Below are 17,347 nucleotides of genomic sequence, written 5' to 3'. Positions count from 1 at the left end.
TTGTCTTCTCCAATTCCCATTCTGAAAAACATCCTTTTTTTCTCTTTCCACTGCCTGACCTACTGAGTGTTTCCAACATTTCTGCTCTCATTAAACTATAATTCTGCATAGACTAGGTGAGGTAAGTAAGCAATTTATGGTTATGGTCTAAATTTTGATGGCACAATTTAACAGTGCGTGTACTTCTGCTAAGTTTTATTGGTTATAACAAATTTATACATCGTTGTGGGTGGCAAGATTTCTCTACCAAAGGAGGTGCAAGGTCATCCTTGGGCAAGCTGTAGTACCTGCTTAGCCACCTCCCTCAGGGTCACGTGAAGCCATGGGATGAGGTGGTGAATGGTCGTATGAGCAGCTGGTGCATATCACAAGTCGTGGTTATGTGACCACTGACGCCAGGCAGACAGTCTCTGAAGAGTACTGATAATGCCTGGGGTCACCCGTCTTGGAAAGACACCACTCAGAAGAAGGCAATGGCAAACTGCTTCTTTATAAAAACTAGCTAAGAACAATCATGGTCATGGAAAGACCATGATCACCTACATCTTACAGCACAGCACATACGAATGAATGAATGATACGTCCCAAAGTCAAAATAAAATATTCAGTCCAAAAATAAATCTGGACTAGAGGAGTTAACCTCTGAAGTTATCTTTCATTCCTTAATAAAAACAGGCAATGCTTGAAATACTCAGCAGGTCAGGCAGCATCCATGGAAATGAACAAACAGACGTTTCAGGCCAAGACCCTTCATCAAGACGCAGTCAATGGAGGGAGGCTGGTTTCATACTGGACAGATCTGGACCTAAAACATGAACTCTGTTCTTCTCTCCACAGATATTACCTAACCTGCTGAGCATTTCAACCATTGTCTATTTTTAGAGACACAGGAGACTGCAAATGCTGGAATCTGGAGCAACATATTAGAAGCTGGAAGAACTCAGTAAGCACCTATGCAAGGAAATGAACAGCTGCTGTTTTGGGACAAGACCCTTCATCCGGACAGCTTATACTTCGGATTTTGAACATCTGCTGCGTTTTTCGTATGTTGGTGTCTCTTGTCTTCTCCACACCCCAAGGCTGCATTAAACTGGAACTATACACTCAGTGGTCAGTTTATGAGGTACCTCTAGTCTGTGGTCTTCTGCCGCTGTGTGCCAGCCTCTTCAAGGTTTGATGTGTTGTGCACTCGGAGATGATCTTCTGCACACCACTGTTGTAATGCATGGTATTTGAGTTGTTGTTGCCTTCCTGTCAGTTTGAATCAATCTGGCCATCTCATCTGACCTTTCTCATTAACAAGACTTTTTCACGCACAGAACTGCCACTCACTGGATGTTTATTGTTCTTCACATCAACCTCTGTAAACTCCAGAGACTGTTGTGCATGAAAATCCCAGGAGATCAGCAGTTTCTGAGATACTCAAACCACCCCGTCTAGCATGTGGGGATACAGCATCTCATTGAAACCTACCGAATGTTGAAAGGACTAGATAAGGTGGATGTGGAGAAGATGTTTCCTATGGTGGGGGTATCCAGAACTAGAGGGCACAGCCTCAAAATTGAAGGGTGACCTTTTAGAACAGAGGTAAGGAGGAATTTTTTTTAGCCGGGGGTAGTAAATCTGTGGAATGCTCTACCACAGACTGCAGTAGAGGCCAAGTCCGTGGGTATATTTAAAGCAGAAATTGATAGTTTCCCGATCGGTCAGGACATCAAAGATATGGCAAGAAGGCAGGTGTGTGGGATTGGGTGCGATCTGGGATCAGCCATAATGGAATGGCGGATCAGACTCATTGGGCTGAATGGCCCGATTGCGCTCCTATGTCTTATGGTCTTATGGCATCCACAATCAATCCAGGGTCAAATTCACTTAGATCACATTTATTCACCATTCTGATGTTTGGTCTGAACAACAACTGAACCTCTTGGCCATGTCTGCAGGTTTTTATGCATTGAGTTGCTGCCACATGATTGGCTGATGAGATAATGAGCAGGTGTACAGGTGTACCTAAAAAAGCGGCCACTGGGTGTAACTGCTACACTGTAAACGGATCAAAGTGCTGGCTGTAAGGAATGAAGCAGAAATCCACACAAACTTCTGGAGGAACTCAGTAGGTCAGGCAGCATCCATGGAAATGAACGAGCAGGCGACGTTTTGGGCTGACACCCTTCACCAGGTCTGGAAAGGAAGGGGGAAGGAGCAGAAATCCAGCCGGGAATTGCTAGAAGGAAGGACATCAGTGAACAAATGAAGGAGGAAGAGTCCATGCAGCCTAAATGAGGCTCAGTGAGCAGTACTGACAGCTCCTATTGCCATTGTCACAGCAGTACTCTCGTTCCTCCAGAGGACAAAGCAGCATTTGAAGTGATTCACTCCCTCTCCCTCACCTTAGCCCTCACATCCCGACAGCCTAACCCATCCACCCAGATGTTACAGCAAAGACCAGGGGCGGGAACAGACCTGTCTGACTCAGGACAATAATAGTTTTAAAACCAAACATTTCCTGCTAATACCTTCCTAACCACACACACCCCTCCACCCCCACTGTCCTCTTTCCCTTCTCCCTGAGTGCTCACATAACCTGAGGGAGCAGTGAAAGAAAACTATGAAAATGACATCCATCATTAAGGACCCCCGTCACCCTGGACATGCCCTCTTCTCATTGCTACCATCAGGAAGGAGGTACAGGAGCCTGACAGCCCACAGTCAATGATTCAGGAACAGCTTCTTCCCCACAGCCATCAGATTTTTGAATGAACATCGAACCCCTTGTCCATTCGTCCCCCCCCATCCCTCCCCACCATTCTCCCCCACCCCCCCCCGGCACTTACCCTTGTAAGCGGAACAAATGCTACACATGCCCTTACACTTCCTCCCTCACCACCATTCAGGGCTCCAGACAGTCCTTCCAGGTGAGGCAACACTTCACCTGTGAGTCAGCTGGGGTGATTAACTGCGTCGGGTCTCCCAATGCGGCCTTCTATATATTGGCGAGACACGACGCAAGATGGGAGACCGTTTCGCTGAACACCTACGCTCTGTCCGCCAAAGAAAGCAGGATCTCCCAGTGTCCACACATTTTAATTCCATGTCCTATTCCCATTCTGATATGTCTATCCACGGCCTCCTCTACTCTCAAGATGAAGCCACACTCAGGTTGGAGGAACAACACCTTGTATTCCGTCTGGGTAGCCTCCAACCTGATGGCATGAACATCGTCTTCTCTAACTTCCGTTAATGCCCCACCTCCCTCTCGTACCCCATCCGTTATTTATTTATTATTATTATTTTTTATTTCTCTCTCTCTTTTTTCTCCCTCTGTCCCTCTGAATATACCCCTTGCCCTGGTTCCCCCCCCCCCGGTCTCTCTCCCCGGACCTCCTGTCCCATGATCCTCTCATATCCCTTTTGCCTATCACCTGTCCAGCTCTTGGCTCCATCCCTCCCCCTCCTGTCTTCTCCTATCATTTTGGATCTCCCCCTCCCCCTCCCACTTTCAAATCTCTTACTAACTCTTCCTTCAGTTAGTCCTGACGAAGGGTGTCGGCCTGAAACGTTGACTGTACCTCTTCCTACAGATGCTGCCTGGCCTGCTGTGTTCACCAGCATTTTTTGTGTGTGTTGCTTGAATTTCCAGCATCTGCAGATTTCCTTGTATCGAACCACTCTGTAGTTATTCTCTGTTTGCACTACTTAATTTAATTTTTTATATATATATATATATATATATATATATACTTCTCACTGTAATTTACAGTTTATGTATTGCAGTGTACTGCTGCTACATAACAAGAAATTTCATCACATATGCCAACGATATTAAATCTGATTCAGATTCTAAATCTGACCCTGTGCCGAGGAGGATCAACGGTTCCTCGCCAACTCCCTCGGTCATCAGAACTAATCCAGGAGATTACGTTTACTGCATGCACTTTAGCCATTAATCCATGGCCCTTGTACATTAAGTGATCACTGGTGCAGCCAAACACAGTGCCAGCTGCCCTTTGTAAGCAGGCAATGTGTCACCACCCACATCCACATGGGGCTGACTCACAGCTGCTACCAAAACCCCCTATCCCTGGAAGAAAACTCCCTATTATCTAATTTATTTCCAATCAGGCATAGTCTAATTCCCTGGAACTCCTCCAGTCTGTTAACCTGAATTAACCCAAACCAGCAGGCAATTCAGTCCTACAAGTATCCTTCCTACTGTTTCTGATTACCTCCATGTCCAGAGAAGGTGGAGGGATCAGATACAATTTATAGGAAGGATGTGGAAGTTTAGAGAGGGTGCAGAGGAGATTTACCAGGATGCTACCTGGATTAGAGAGCATCTCTCATGAGGATAGGTTGAGAGAGCTAGGGCAGGGGTCCCCAACCTTTTTTGCACCACGGACCAGTTTAATATTGACAATATTCTTGTGGACCGGCCAACCGGCGGTGGAGGGGGGGGAGAGATGTTCAAGCAGGGTTGCCAACTTTCTCACTCCCAAATAAGGTCAAAAAAGTAGCATCAAATGCGGGACACTTGTGTTTACCCCGGGAAAGACTACCATGACCATGAAGCTTTGTGTGGGCACCTGTGTGTGCATGCGTGACGTGTGCATAAATGATGTGCACATGTGTGTACGTGCTGATTTTTTCTACAAATCGGTTTTGGCTTAATCTTCCCGATTCTGTTAAGTGAAACTACGCTGTACATACATTATTTCTGCTTTATATAGGCTGTGTATTTATCATATTATTCCTGCTTTTACCATATGTTCGTATTATTTTAGGTTTTATGTGTTATTTGGTATGATTTGGTAGGTTATTTTTTGGGTCTGGGAATGCCCAAAAATTTTTCCCACATAAATTAATGGTAATTGCTTCTTCGCTTTACGCCATTTCGGCTTTAGCAGGGGAAATACAGGACAAGGGCGGTCTGTATGGGACAAACCAATTTAGCCCAATATACGGGATGTCCCGGCTAATACTGAACAGTTCGCAACCCTATGTTCAAGTTCAACAGTGTGTGACAGGGAATGAGGAAGGGTGCAGCTGACTCATATCATCAAATCATATTGTTTCCTCGCAGCCCGGTAGCACATGCTTTGTGGCCCAGTGGTTGGGGACGGCTTTTTCTCTTTGGAGTGAATGAAAATGAGATGTGCAAAATGATAAGAGGCATAGACCAAGTGAGTAACCAGAGACTTTTATCCAGGGTGATAATCCAGGGGGCATAATTTTAAGGTGATTAGAGGAAAGTATAGAAGGGATGTCAATAGTAAGGTTTTTACACAGAGTGGTGGAGAAGGCAGATACATTAGGGACATTTAAGGGGAGGGGGGTTAAAGGCAGATACATTAAGGACATTTAAGAGACTCTTAGGTAGGCACATGGATGATAGAAAAATGGAGGGCTCTGTAGGAGGTAAGGGTTAGATTGATCTTAGCATAGGTAAGACATGGCAGGCATCACGGATCGAAGGGCTTATACTGTGCTATAATGTTCTATGTTCATTTAACAGAAATTTAGACAGTCAATTAAATAGGTAAGGTATAGAAGGATACTGTGCTAATATACGCAAATGAGATGGGTTTAGATGGACAAGAAAATTGGAATGATTCTGGAGATCAAAGAGCCTGTTTCTGAGCAATACTGCTCTATGATTTTATAATGTTATGACAATGCCGAAAGGCACCCAGAATTAATATAAAAGACAAAGATGATACTTTGCTTAATTGTTGGATGGAGTAATGGCACAGATGTGACCTGCCAAAGGGAAATGAGAGCAAAAACAAAAGAGACAAGAGGATCAAATGAGTCATTGAATCATACAACAAGGAAACAAACCAGTTAGCCCAGTGAATCCACACTGATGAGCAAGCATCATTTATTCCAATGCATAGGGGACAGGGCATTGCCTAGAACAGTTCAAAGTTCCAAGTAAGTTTATTATCAAAGCACATATATACAACCTTGAGATTCATTTTCTTGTGGGCATCTTCTGATGAGGACCGTCTCATGGACCTCTGGTTTCATCCTCCTGAAGTCAATAATCAGCTCCTTGGTCTTACTGACATTGAGTGAGAAGTTGTTATGGCACCAGACAGTTCCTATATTGGGCACAGAGTACAGGAGTTAATGATGCAGTTGTATAAAACATTGATGAGGCTGTACTTGGAGAATTGTGTACAGTTTTGTTCACGTGTTTTAGGAAAGATTTACCTGGATGCTCTCTGGTCTTAGGGTGCCTGAATTACAAGCAGGGGTTGTTTAGACACGTGCTTTATTCCGTGGAACATAAGAGATTGAGGGGTGACATGATCGAGATAGCTAAGATGATGAGACACATAAACAGGCTGAAAGAACATAGTCTTTTTCCCAGGGAAGTGGTGCTAAAACAAAAGGACAAGGTTTAAAATTAGACATCGGGGAAAGCTTCCTCATGCCAAGTGGGGGACGGACTTGGAAAGAGCTGCCAGAAATAGTGGTTAAGGCACATTAGCAGAAACATTTAAAAGTCATCTAGGTAAATACTTGGATAGGAGAGGTTTCCTTAAGCAACCCCATTGACTTCCTCCGCTCACTCTCTCCCACCCCTGAGGCACAATCCACCCACCTACACCAAGAGGAGTTCACAGGAATCAATTAACCAATCAGCCAGTTTGTCTTTGGGATGAGGGAGGAAACCCACACTTGTACTGAGAATGTGAAACCCTACATGCGAGCACCTGACGACAGGTTTGAATCCGCTTTGTTGAAGCCAGAAGGCTGTAATAATGTTGCCCTTGTTATTAATCTGCAAAGTACTGAATAAGGGCTGGAAGCCAATTCAGTTGTAACAACAAAGGGGATTAAACATTTATTATAAAGGATTCACTTCCAGGAAGGGAGTGGGGGGCACAAATGAGGTCCTTGGGAATGTGAGTAGCTTTTGGTGGGCTACAATCAGTGCAAGAGGTCGTTCGTTGGTGATACAGTGCAAGGTTTAAAAAAGTTCGGGTGCTTTCAAGACTTTTCAGTGGGCTGCAATCATAGGAATTACACCTGACAACAAAGATCGTGCTTCCTGAATACTTTAGGGTGTATTGTATCTTATGGATTTTGGGCTGTCATTCATGAAACTCACCATGAAATTTCCTTATCACGCACAGTTCTTTTGAAATTGCCTATATTTGTTGTTTCAATTCATAATTCAAGTCAATTAAAATGTTGCCCACAACGTAAGCTGAAGAGTATTCTATCTTGTCCAGGTGTGCCTGGGCATGACAGGACAGGTCTTAATAGGCTATAAAAGCATCATGTACACACTATTCTATACATTGCATTCACATGTATATTGGTTTGTGATCATGTCGATGCCTATGCTTATTGTATAGCAAATTGGGTGTGGTTATTATAATAAAGTATTTGTATTTTCAGGAGTACTTGTGATAGCAAAATGTATTGCCAATGTTGCAACAGCTGCAATTCTTTCTGTTATATTTGTGCTGAGTTTACGCTTAAATCTGAAAGACAGGGCATGAAAAATGATCCAGCGCTTTCCTGGTGTATATGACAAATAATTTTTTTTCAGTCTTCCTGCCAGGTACGGGTATCAATTTTAGCCAACATTTCGATGACAAACTCTGCCATCTTCATCAGGGATGATGCCTGGACATGTCTAGTCTGGTGGTATTTATGCCCCCATTGTCTGTCTCTCCTGATTGGTTAGTCCTCAAACAATCAGGTTTCTGCTGTTCCATCTTGTTTACAATTGAATTCCAGTTCTTACTTAGAGAAAAACCTTTGTCTTTGTTAAATATTTTTTTCCTCTCGTTTTATTTCAATATGAAGTCCTAGAAGAGTTTATTCATGACACTTTGTATTAGGAAAGATAATAAGTTCTACTTTTGGTGTTAAATTGGCGACCAAGACAAAACCTGAGCTCCTCATATTTGTAGTGCAACATGCACTGTCGATCTTAGAGCTTGGCTCAGAGGTATTTGGAAGTCAATGCTGTTCACTGTCCCAATGATATGGCAAGAGATATGTGACAGGCTGCTACTTGTCCTGATGCACGAGCCATGAATGGAAAATGACACTGATGCTGATCTAGTTTTGAACCCTTTACGTTGAGTGAGCTCATCTGATAACTCACTCCGAATTAACTGACCTGGCCAGAGACTTGGGTTTGTCAAAATCAAAAACAGAATTACTGGGTTTGAGACCGCAAGGATGGAAACTCCTGTCACTAGCCACAAACATTTCCGGGAAGGATTTCAATATTCCATGAAGAATGTTTCCCAGAATAATTGATGCCAAAGTTAAGGAAGGCATTTTTGTTGGTCCACAATCAATCAGGTCATCAATAACAGACAATTTGAAGAACTTCTAGTGGGACTGAAGAAAATTGCATGGAAGGTATTCAAGGATGTTGAAAATTTTACAGAGCACCAAACTATGTGCAGCTAGTTGACAACATGCTTCAAGCATACAAAACCATGAAGTACAACATGTTACTCCTGCATTTTCTGCATTCTCATTTAGACTTCTTGGCACTGTCAGTAAGCATAGTTGAATGCTTAGATGCAAAGCATCATTATGCAATTAAACACATTATATTCAATAAAAGTTAATTTATTGTTTCTCCAAATTCCTACATGATACAGGTAGTCTGAAATTATATTTGTGTTCAGCTTCAAGGGGAGAAAAAACCCAGAGGACATGGGTTAAGGGTGAAGGGGGAAAAGTTTAAAGGGAACATTAGGGGGGCTTCTTCACACAGAGAGTGGTGGGAGTGTAGAATGAGCTGCCAGACGGGGTGGTAAATGCGGGTTCATTTTTAACATTTAAGAATAAATTGGACAGATACATGGATGGGAGGTGTATGGAGGGATATGGTCCGTGTGCAGGTCAGTGGGACTAGGCAGAAAATAGTTCGGCACAGCCGAGAAGGGCCAAAAGGCCTGCACAGTGCTGTAGTTTATCTATGGTTTCTATGGCATATTATAAACAAAAAAAAATTCTGAGGAAGCAACACTTTCGAACAAAACTGTTGTCCAGTGTTATTAGACACTTGGCAGTGGCCAATAAGAGGAAGTGATATGTAAGTGGAATGGTCATTGTGTGAGTGAACAGTGATAGTTTGGTGAAGCTTTCACTTAACAGGCTTAAGTGAGAACAGGCTTCGACAAGCACAGGCGGAGATGTAAGTATTCAGTAAGTATTTTTTTTCTGTTAGTACATAGCTAGTGTGCTGAGAAAGGGGACCAGAGTTAGTGGCGTGTTCCTCATGTGAGATGTGAGAACCCTGAGAGGTCTACAGTCTCCCTGGTAACTACACCTGCGTAAAGTGCACTGAGCTCCTTAGAGACCGTGGTAAAGAACTGAAGCTGCAACTCAATGACCTTTGGCTCATATGGGAAAATACTGAGGTGAAAGATCAGCGCCACAGGGAGGTAGTCATCCCTAAGTAGCAAAAGGCAGCTAGTTACCTGGGTGACTGTCAGGACAGGGAAAGGAACAGCCAGCCAGTGCAGAGTAACCCGAGGCCATTTTCCTCAAAAGTAAGTATACCACTTTGGAGACGGTTGGGTGGGGGCGGGGGGTCAACCTGCCAGGGAGAAGCCGCAGTGACTGGGTCTCTGGCACTGAGTGTGTGGCTCAGAAGGGAAGGGGCGTGGAGAAGATGAGTGCTGTAGTGATAGGGGATTCCATAATTAGAGGAGCAGACAGCTGATTCTGTAGCTGTGAAAGAGACATCCAGATGGTACGTTGGCTCCCAGGTGTCAGGGTCAAGGTTGTCCCGGATCAGACCTACGCCATTCTAAAGAATGAGAGTGAACAGCTGGAAATCGTAGTATCTGCAGTATTGATACCAACAACATAGGTCAGAAAAGGGAGGAGGTCCTGAAGAGAAAATATAGAGAGTCAGATAGAAACTCCAGGGTAGTAATCTCTGGACTGCTGCCTGTGCCATCCGCCACTGAGGGCAAGAATAGGATGATTTGGCAGATGAATGTGTGGCCGAGGAATTGGTACAGAGGGGCAGGGCTTCAGATTTCTGGATCATTGGGATCTCTGTTGCAGAATGTGTGACCTGTACAGAAAGGACAGGTAACACCTGAACCCAATGGGGACCAATATCTTTGTGGGCTGAAAGAAGCAGCAGAAGGTTGTAAATCCAGTCAGCTCCATCTTGGGTACTAGCATACAAAGTACCCAGGACATCTTTAGGGAGCAGTGTCTCAGAAAGGCAGCGTCCATTACTAAAGACCTCCAGCACCCAGGGCATGTCCTTTTCTCACTGTTACCATCAGGTAGGAGATACAGAAGCCTGAAGGCACACTCTCAGTGATTCAGGAACAGCTTCTTCCCCTCTGCCATCCAATTCCCAAATAGACATTGAAGCTTTGGACACTACCTCACTTTTTTAAATATACAGCATTTCTGTTTATACACATTTTTAAATAATCTATTCAATATACGTAATTGATGTACCTGTTTATTTATTATTATGTTTTATTTTATTTATTATTAATTTTTTCTCTCTCTGTTAGATTATGTATTGCATTGAACTGCTGCTGCTATGTTAACAATGCCGGTGATAATAAACCTGATTCTGATTCTGATTTTGATTCTGATTTGCTAGAGTTGTTGGGTTTGGTTTCAGCTAATTTGACAGGGGGATGAGAACCGGAGTGATAGGGTTGATGATGGGGCAGTTGGTATACAACTAGATGCAGTGTGTAGTGAAACTGTGAGGAAGAACAGGCAGATGACAGGGCAAAATTGCAGTCAGTGGGATGTGTTAAAGTGTAACGGGGGGGATTTCAAAAAGGTGATCAATACAGGACTGTTATGTTTGAGTGCACGCAGTTTACGCAGTAAGGTCGATGATCTTGTAGCGCAGTTACAGATTGGCAAGGTATAATGTTGTTGGTATCACTTGAGTTGTGGCTGAAAGAAGATCACAGTTAGGAGCTTAACATTCAAGGATACACACTTCAATGAAAGGACAGGCAAGTAGGCGGAGGGGGTGTGGTGCTCTACTGGTAAAAATGAAATCAAATCCTTAGAAAGAGGTGACATAGAATTGGAAGATGTAGGTTGAGTTAAGACACTGCAAGTGTAAAAAGACTTATATATAAGCCTCTGAAAAGTAGCCAGGACATGGGTTAGAAATTACAATGGGAGATAGAAAAGGCATGTCAAAAGAGCAATGTTGAGATAATCACGGGGGATTTCAATATGCAGGTAGATTGGGCCTATTTTTGTGCTGAGTATGACCCTATGAATCTTGCAAGGACATCAGAACCAGGCTAAGTGAATTGTCATGTGTTCAAGAGCTCTGACTCAAAGGGCCCAGATACCTGCAAGCACCCACAATCTCCCACCTCACCACAACGAGATACCAGAAGCTGTGCAAGGTTAATTGCACCATTTGCACCTATTCAAATGCAAATTCATAAATGATTCATATGAAAGAAGGTCACTGAAATATTTAGCATTTCAATAGCTGTGGTTTACATCCCCCATCCCAGTCCATGGAAAATATTGAGCCTATTTCTATGGGTGTTAATGTTTGTTGAGTTTTTTTTCCCTCATACAGCAGTGGTGATCTTCCACTGATGTTAATGCCAAGCTGAAGAATATCAATTGGTGCTTAAAAAGATAGAAGACAGCATAGAACAGACCATATTTGTTATCATTAACACAGGAGATTCTACAGACGTTAGTAATCTTGAGTAACGCACACAATATGCTGGAGGAATTCAGCAGGTCAGGCAGCATCTATGGGGAGGAATAAACAGTCAAAATTTTATCAGGTTGGAGACTACCCAGACAGAATAAGATCTCATATTCCGTCTGGGTACTCTCTAACCTGACTGCATGAACATCGATTTCTCCAGCTTTTCTGGTAATCTCTCCCTCTTTCTGCTTCTCCCCTTTTCCATTCCACATTCTGCACCCCTCATGATTTTATATACCTCAACCATGGCCCATTCTTCTCTTCTTCATGTCCAGGAAAAACAGACCATGATTTCTGATCTCTCTGCATAACTAAAACACCAGGCAAAATCCTGATGAATCTTCACTGTACCCTCTCCAGCAGTGTCAGGTCTTTCCTATAGCATTGACAAGAACAGCAGACCCGTAATGGTTCAAAGTGGAAAAGAAGATAGATAGATAAATATGTTATTGATCCCAAAGAGAAATTACAGTGTCACAAGTATTACAAGTTCACAGATATAAATATTAGAAGAGAAGTAAGAAGAATAAGTGGGCATATGGCCTAGTGGTTAAGGCATTCGACTAGCGATCTGAAGGTCATGAGTTCAAGCCCCAGCCGAGGCAGCGTGTTGTGACCTTCAACAAGGCACTTAATCACACAGTGCTCTGCAATGACACCGGTGCCAAGCTGTATGGGTCCTAATGCCCTTCTCTTGGACAACATCGGTGTTGTGGAGAGGGGAGACTTGCAACATGGGCAACTGCCGGTCTTCCATACAACCTTGCCCAGGCCTGTGTCCTGGAGAGTGAAGACTTTCCAGGCACAGATCCATGGTCTTGCAAGACTAACAGATGCCCTTATTTATTTAAGAAGAATAAACAAAAAGTAAGTTATCTTAAACAGTCTAACAGGAGGGGGTTGTCACTTCCCCAGCTATAAGTTGACTCATTATAAAGCCTAATGTCCGAGGGTAAGAGTGACCTCATGTAGCACTCTTTGGAGCAGCCCAGTTGTCTTAGTCTATTACTGAAGGCAGCTGTGATGATATTGTGGACGTTGAGGTCATGTGTTGGGGGCACACAGACACAGCAGAAGGAACGAAACACATCACAAACCAGCCAGCCAAATGTCCCATTAAGGACCTCCTGCTCCAACCGTGGAAGAGTCATCATTTCCATGAGAACCCCCAAAACAAGAGAGGAAATAAAATAGAAAAACAGGAGAAACAGCAGATGCAGACTGCATCCTCAATTCTGAAACTGACTCCTTTCACCTTGGGCCATGAACTTATCAATCACCCCTCGTAAAGGTAGTAGCTCATTTCCCCACAGCGAGTTCCTGGAAACAGTAATGAAATAATGACCAGTTTATTTCAATGGTACCAGCCAGGATAATGGCAGAAGTCTTTGGATTGTATTGGACTGCCAGTCTACGTTTTGGGCTTCAGTCTTTGGAGTGTGCCTTGAGCTTCTGATTCAGATGTGAATTTTTTTATTACCTACAAAGTGTGGCATAATAAAACACCAATCTCGTGAAATAGGCAGATCGGGTTCTAGTAAAATTATTTGTAAACTTTTTCCAATGTGCATAAGTTTAGAGTTCAAAGAACATGCATGCCACCATATACTACCCCCGGATTCATTTTCTTGTGGGCATTCACAGTAAGTACAAAGAAACACAACAGAATCAATGAAAAACCAAACACAGCAAAGGCAGACTAACAACCAATGTGCAAAAACAACAAAGAGCAAATGCAAAAAGAAAAAGCAAAATAATAATAATAAATATATAAGCCATAAATATCGAGAACATGAGATGAATAGTCCTTGAAAGTGAGGCCATAGGTTATGGAATCAGTTCAGTGTTGGGGTGAGTGAAGTTGAGTGAAGTTATACCCTCTGGTTCAAGAGCTTGATGGTTGAGGGATAATAACTGTCCCTGAACCTGGTGGTGTGGGACCTGAGATTCCGGTTTCTCCTTCCTGATGGCAGTAGTGAGAAGAGAGCTTGCTGCTTTCCTGCAAATGCACTCCTTGTAGATGTGCTCAATGGTGGGGAAGCTTTACCTGTGATGGACCGGGCTGTTTCCATGTTCAAGGGCATTGGTATTTCCATACCAGACTGTGATTCAACCAGCCAGTAGACTCTCCACTATGCATATATAGAAGTTTTTCGAAGTTCTATATGACATGCCACACCTTCACTAACAATTGAGAAAGTAGAGGTGCTGCTGTAGTACTTTGCAATGGCAGTTATGTGCTGGACCCAAAATAGATCTCCTGAAATGATAATCAAGTCAAGTCAAGTCACTTTTTATTGTCATTTCAACCAGAAACTGCTGCTACAGTACACAGTAAAAATGAAACAACGTTCCTCCAGGACCATGAGGATTTTAAAGTTGCTGACCTGTTCCACCTCTGAACCCCTCATGAGGACTGGCTCACGGGCTTCTGGTTTCCTCCACCTGTAGTCAACAAGCTGCTCCTTAATCTTGCTGGCATTGAGTAAGAGGCTGCTGTGGCACCACTCCACCAGATTTTTAATTTCCCTCCTATATGCTGACTTGTCGCCACCTTTTATTCTACTAACAAGAGTGTTGTCATCTGCAAACTTAAGTACTGCATTGGAGCTGTACACAGCCACACAGTCATAAGTGTAAAGCAAGTAGACCCGGGGTCTAAGCACACAGCCTTGTGGTGCACCTGTGCTGATGGAGATTGTAGAGGAGACGCTGTTGCCAATCTGAACTGACTGGGGTCTGCAAGTGAGGAAATTGAGGTATTGAGGCCTCGATCTTGGAGCTTATTGCGTAGTCTTGAGAGTATGATAGTGCTGAATGCTGAGCTGTAGTCGTTGAAGAGCATCCTGATGTATGCATCTTCACTGTCCAAGTATTCCAGGGTTGAGCGAAGAGTCAATGAAATGACATCTGCTGTTGACCTGTTGTGACAGTAGGCAAATTGGAGTGGATCTAAGTTGCTCCTTAGGTAGGTTTTGATATGTTTCATGACCAACCTCTCAGAACACTTCATCATCGCTGATGTAAGTGCTGCTGGATGATAGTCATTGGGGCAGGTTGCCACATTGTTTTGGGGCACCGGTACAATTGTAGCCTGCTTGATGCAGGTGGGTACCTCAGACTAGCGCAGCGAGGGGCTAAAGACATCAATAAACACTCCATGAGTTGATTAGCACAGGTCTTCAATATTCGGCAGGTACCCCGTCTGGGCCAGAACTTTCCGTGGGTTTACCCTCCTGAAGGATGCTCTCAAGTCATAGGGTTGCTGGGGGCTGGGCTGTGGGAGTTTGTGAGGGCTCCTCCATGTTTCGATGGTTAAGCAAGCATAAAAGGCGTTGAGCTGCAACCTGGTTGTCACATATGTCACTTGGTTCCACTGTAGGAGATATTAGATTGTAAACCCTGCCACAGCTTTGGTGATTCAAGTTTAATCTGGAATTGCCACTTCATATGTGAGATGGCTTTCTGGTGATCGTACCTGGATCTCTTGTACTTTACTTGGTTGGCAGACCTGAACACCACTGACGTGGCCCTCATCAGATTGCGACCTCTTGGTTCATCCAGGACTTCTGGTTGAGGAATACTGAATGATATAAAGTCCATAACACCATGGGGTACTCATTCAGATCTTCTGATGAGCCTTGAACATGTCCTTGACCGACTCAAAGCAATCCCGTGGCCACCCCTGTGTTCACATAACATAGTAAATAAAAGCAGGATTTAATTCATCCGGCCCTACGTACCTGCTTTACTATTTAGCAAGGTGGGGGCTGATCTCCATCAACATCACATTCCCTTGCAATGAAATCCAGAAGTGCTGGAAACATTCAGCACGTCAGTGCTCATCTGTGGAAGAGAAACAGAGTCAATGAATGCTTCAGGTCAAAGAACCTTCATCAGCACTTCACGCCTGTTCTGTTTGTTTTTAGATATTCAGCGTCTGCATTTCTAATTTTGACTTCTACCATTTTTGTTGCCCTCCCCACATCCGTTCAGCGGAACGGCACTGGGGTCTGGTGACTCGTTGCAGGATGCTCTCACCAGATCCACTCCTTCTTTCTATAATAATTCCAATTTCTGGTGCCCTTAATCTCCAGAAGTCTATCTATCTGTAGAACTGATACAACAAATGAGCTCGCATAGGCTTCCAAATATTCACCACCTTCAACATGAAGAAATTGCTCGTGTCAGCTCTGAACAGTCCTACTCCTTATTCTCCTTGGTCCCAGGCCCCTAAATCAGGCTCACATCTACCCCGAGAAGGCATCTTTAATCTTCCTACATCCCAGTGTGGGCCAATGGTTCAGCACAGAAAGGGTTAACAAATGCAATTAGATTGCCCACCTCATTTTACTGATAAAGCACAGTCAGAGTACTTAATGGGTTAAGGCCGTTTATTCCTGTTTAGGCTGCAGAAGGGAGCGCTCTCAATCTGTAATTCCTGCTAATTACTCTTGCGGGCCAACCCACTACTGTCACTGGATTGAATGCGTGCAACTGGCTTTAAGCCAGCAAACCACCTCAGCCCCGGTCGCAGACACAACAGGCATTTAGTTCAGATAGTTCTCTCTTCACTAAATGTCAGCTCTATAGGAGCCACCTTGCTGCACAGAGCAGGGTGAGCTGAGGGGTTAGTGAAGCTCTTAAATAAATGAGGAAGCTGCTGATTATCCCTGGTCATGGCTGCAGCCTAGGATTCTCTCTGCTGCATCAAGGGTACATGGCAGTAGTCAGTGTGGAACAGTTGTGCCACACTGCAGTCACACAGAGAAGGAGCCCGTCACAGAGCCAGACCTTCAAGTTGAGCCCTCTTCGCCTGTCAGTTCACCGGCTGGATAGCCTAACATTGTGAAGAGATCTCTCCTGGGACTCTCAGCACGCCGGGTAGGTACAGACAGCATGTCATTCTAAAAAATCTCTTCTTGGTAAAACGCATCCCATTTATTTACAAGGTTCGGACCGAAAGGGATTTCAGTCTCCCGACTGGAAAGACAGTTTTCATTGTATGTCTGAAAATATTGCCAATATTTGGATCACTGCAAAATGTTTAAGATTTAATTTTCTCATAAAGTGCTTAACAAGGTTGTAAAGGAGGTGCTGGAGTTGCAGTGGCATGTATGATAAACATGAGAAATTCTGCGGATGCTGGAAACCCAAAGTTAACACACAGATAATGCTGCAGGAACTCAGCAGGTCAGGTAGCATCTGTGCAAATGAACAAAACTGTCAACTTTTCAGGCTGAAACCCTTCTTCAGGACTGGGAGAAGGGTCTCGGCCTGAAATATCAACTGTTTATTCATCCTCATAGATGCCGCCTGACCGATCGAGTTCCTCCAGTATTTTGTGTGTGACACATATGATGTTGCTGACTGGAATGTCTATGTGTACTGCAACAAGAACATGGTGAAACACAAGCAGAACACCACATTGATTTAATGGGAAGCACAGGCTTAATGAGAAATGGCAGGAGACAGACTGAATGCTGCGCATTGTTGGGAGGTACAGGAGCACAGATTGAGTCATACACTGCTTCATTGGGATGCAGGGTGAAGAATGGTTAACCTCAAACTGAGGAAAAGGGTTTGGTGCTTGTGGGATTGTCTATAAAGTGAATATCAGGTGAT

The 17,347-nt window shown here is 43.8% G+C and overlaps 1 protein-coding gene across 1 annotated transcript in view; it reads left to right on the top strand.

Annotated features, from left to right (window-relative positions):
- Positions 1 to 16,310: 16,310 nt before the first annotated feature.
- Positions 16,311 to 17,347, top strand: part of LOC134343539 (ras association domain-containing protein 8-like) — an 82,005-nt gene continuing 80,968 nt past the window's right edge. The window contains exon 1 of the mRNA XM_063042285.1: positions 16,311 to 16,606. The gene's annotated coding sequence lies outside the window, so the exon portion shown is untranslated. The remainder of the gene's footprint in view (positions 16,607 to 17,347) is intronic.

This window comes from Mobula hypostoma, chromosome 3 (genome assembly GCF_963921235.1).
Source record: "Mobula hypostoma chromosome 3, sMobHyp1.1, whole genome shotgun sequence".
Lineage (NCBI taxonomy): Eukaryota > Metazoa > Chordata > Chondrichthyes > Myliobatiformes > Myliobatidae > Mobula > Mobula hypostoma.
This window is presented reverse-complemented; position numbering and strand designations above follow the sequence as displayed.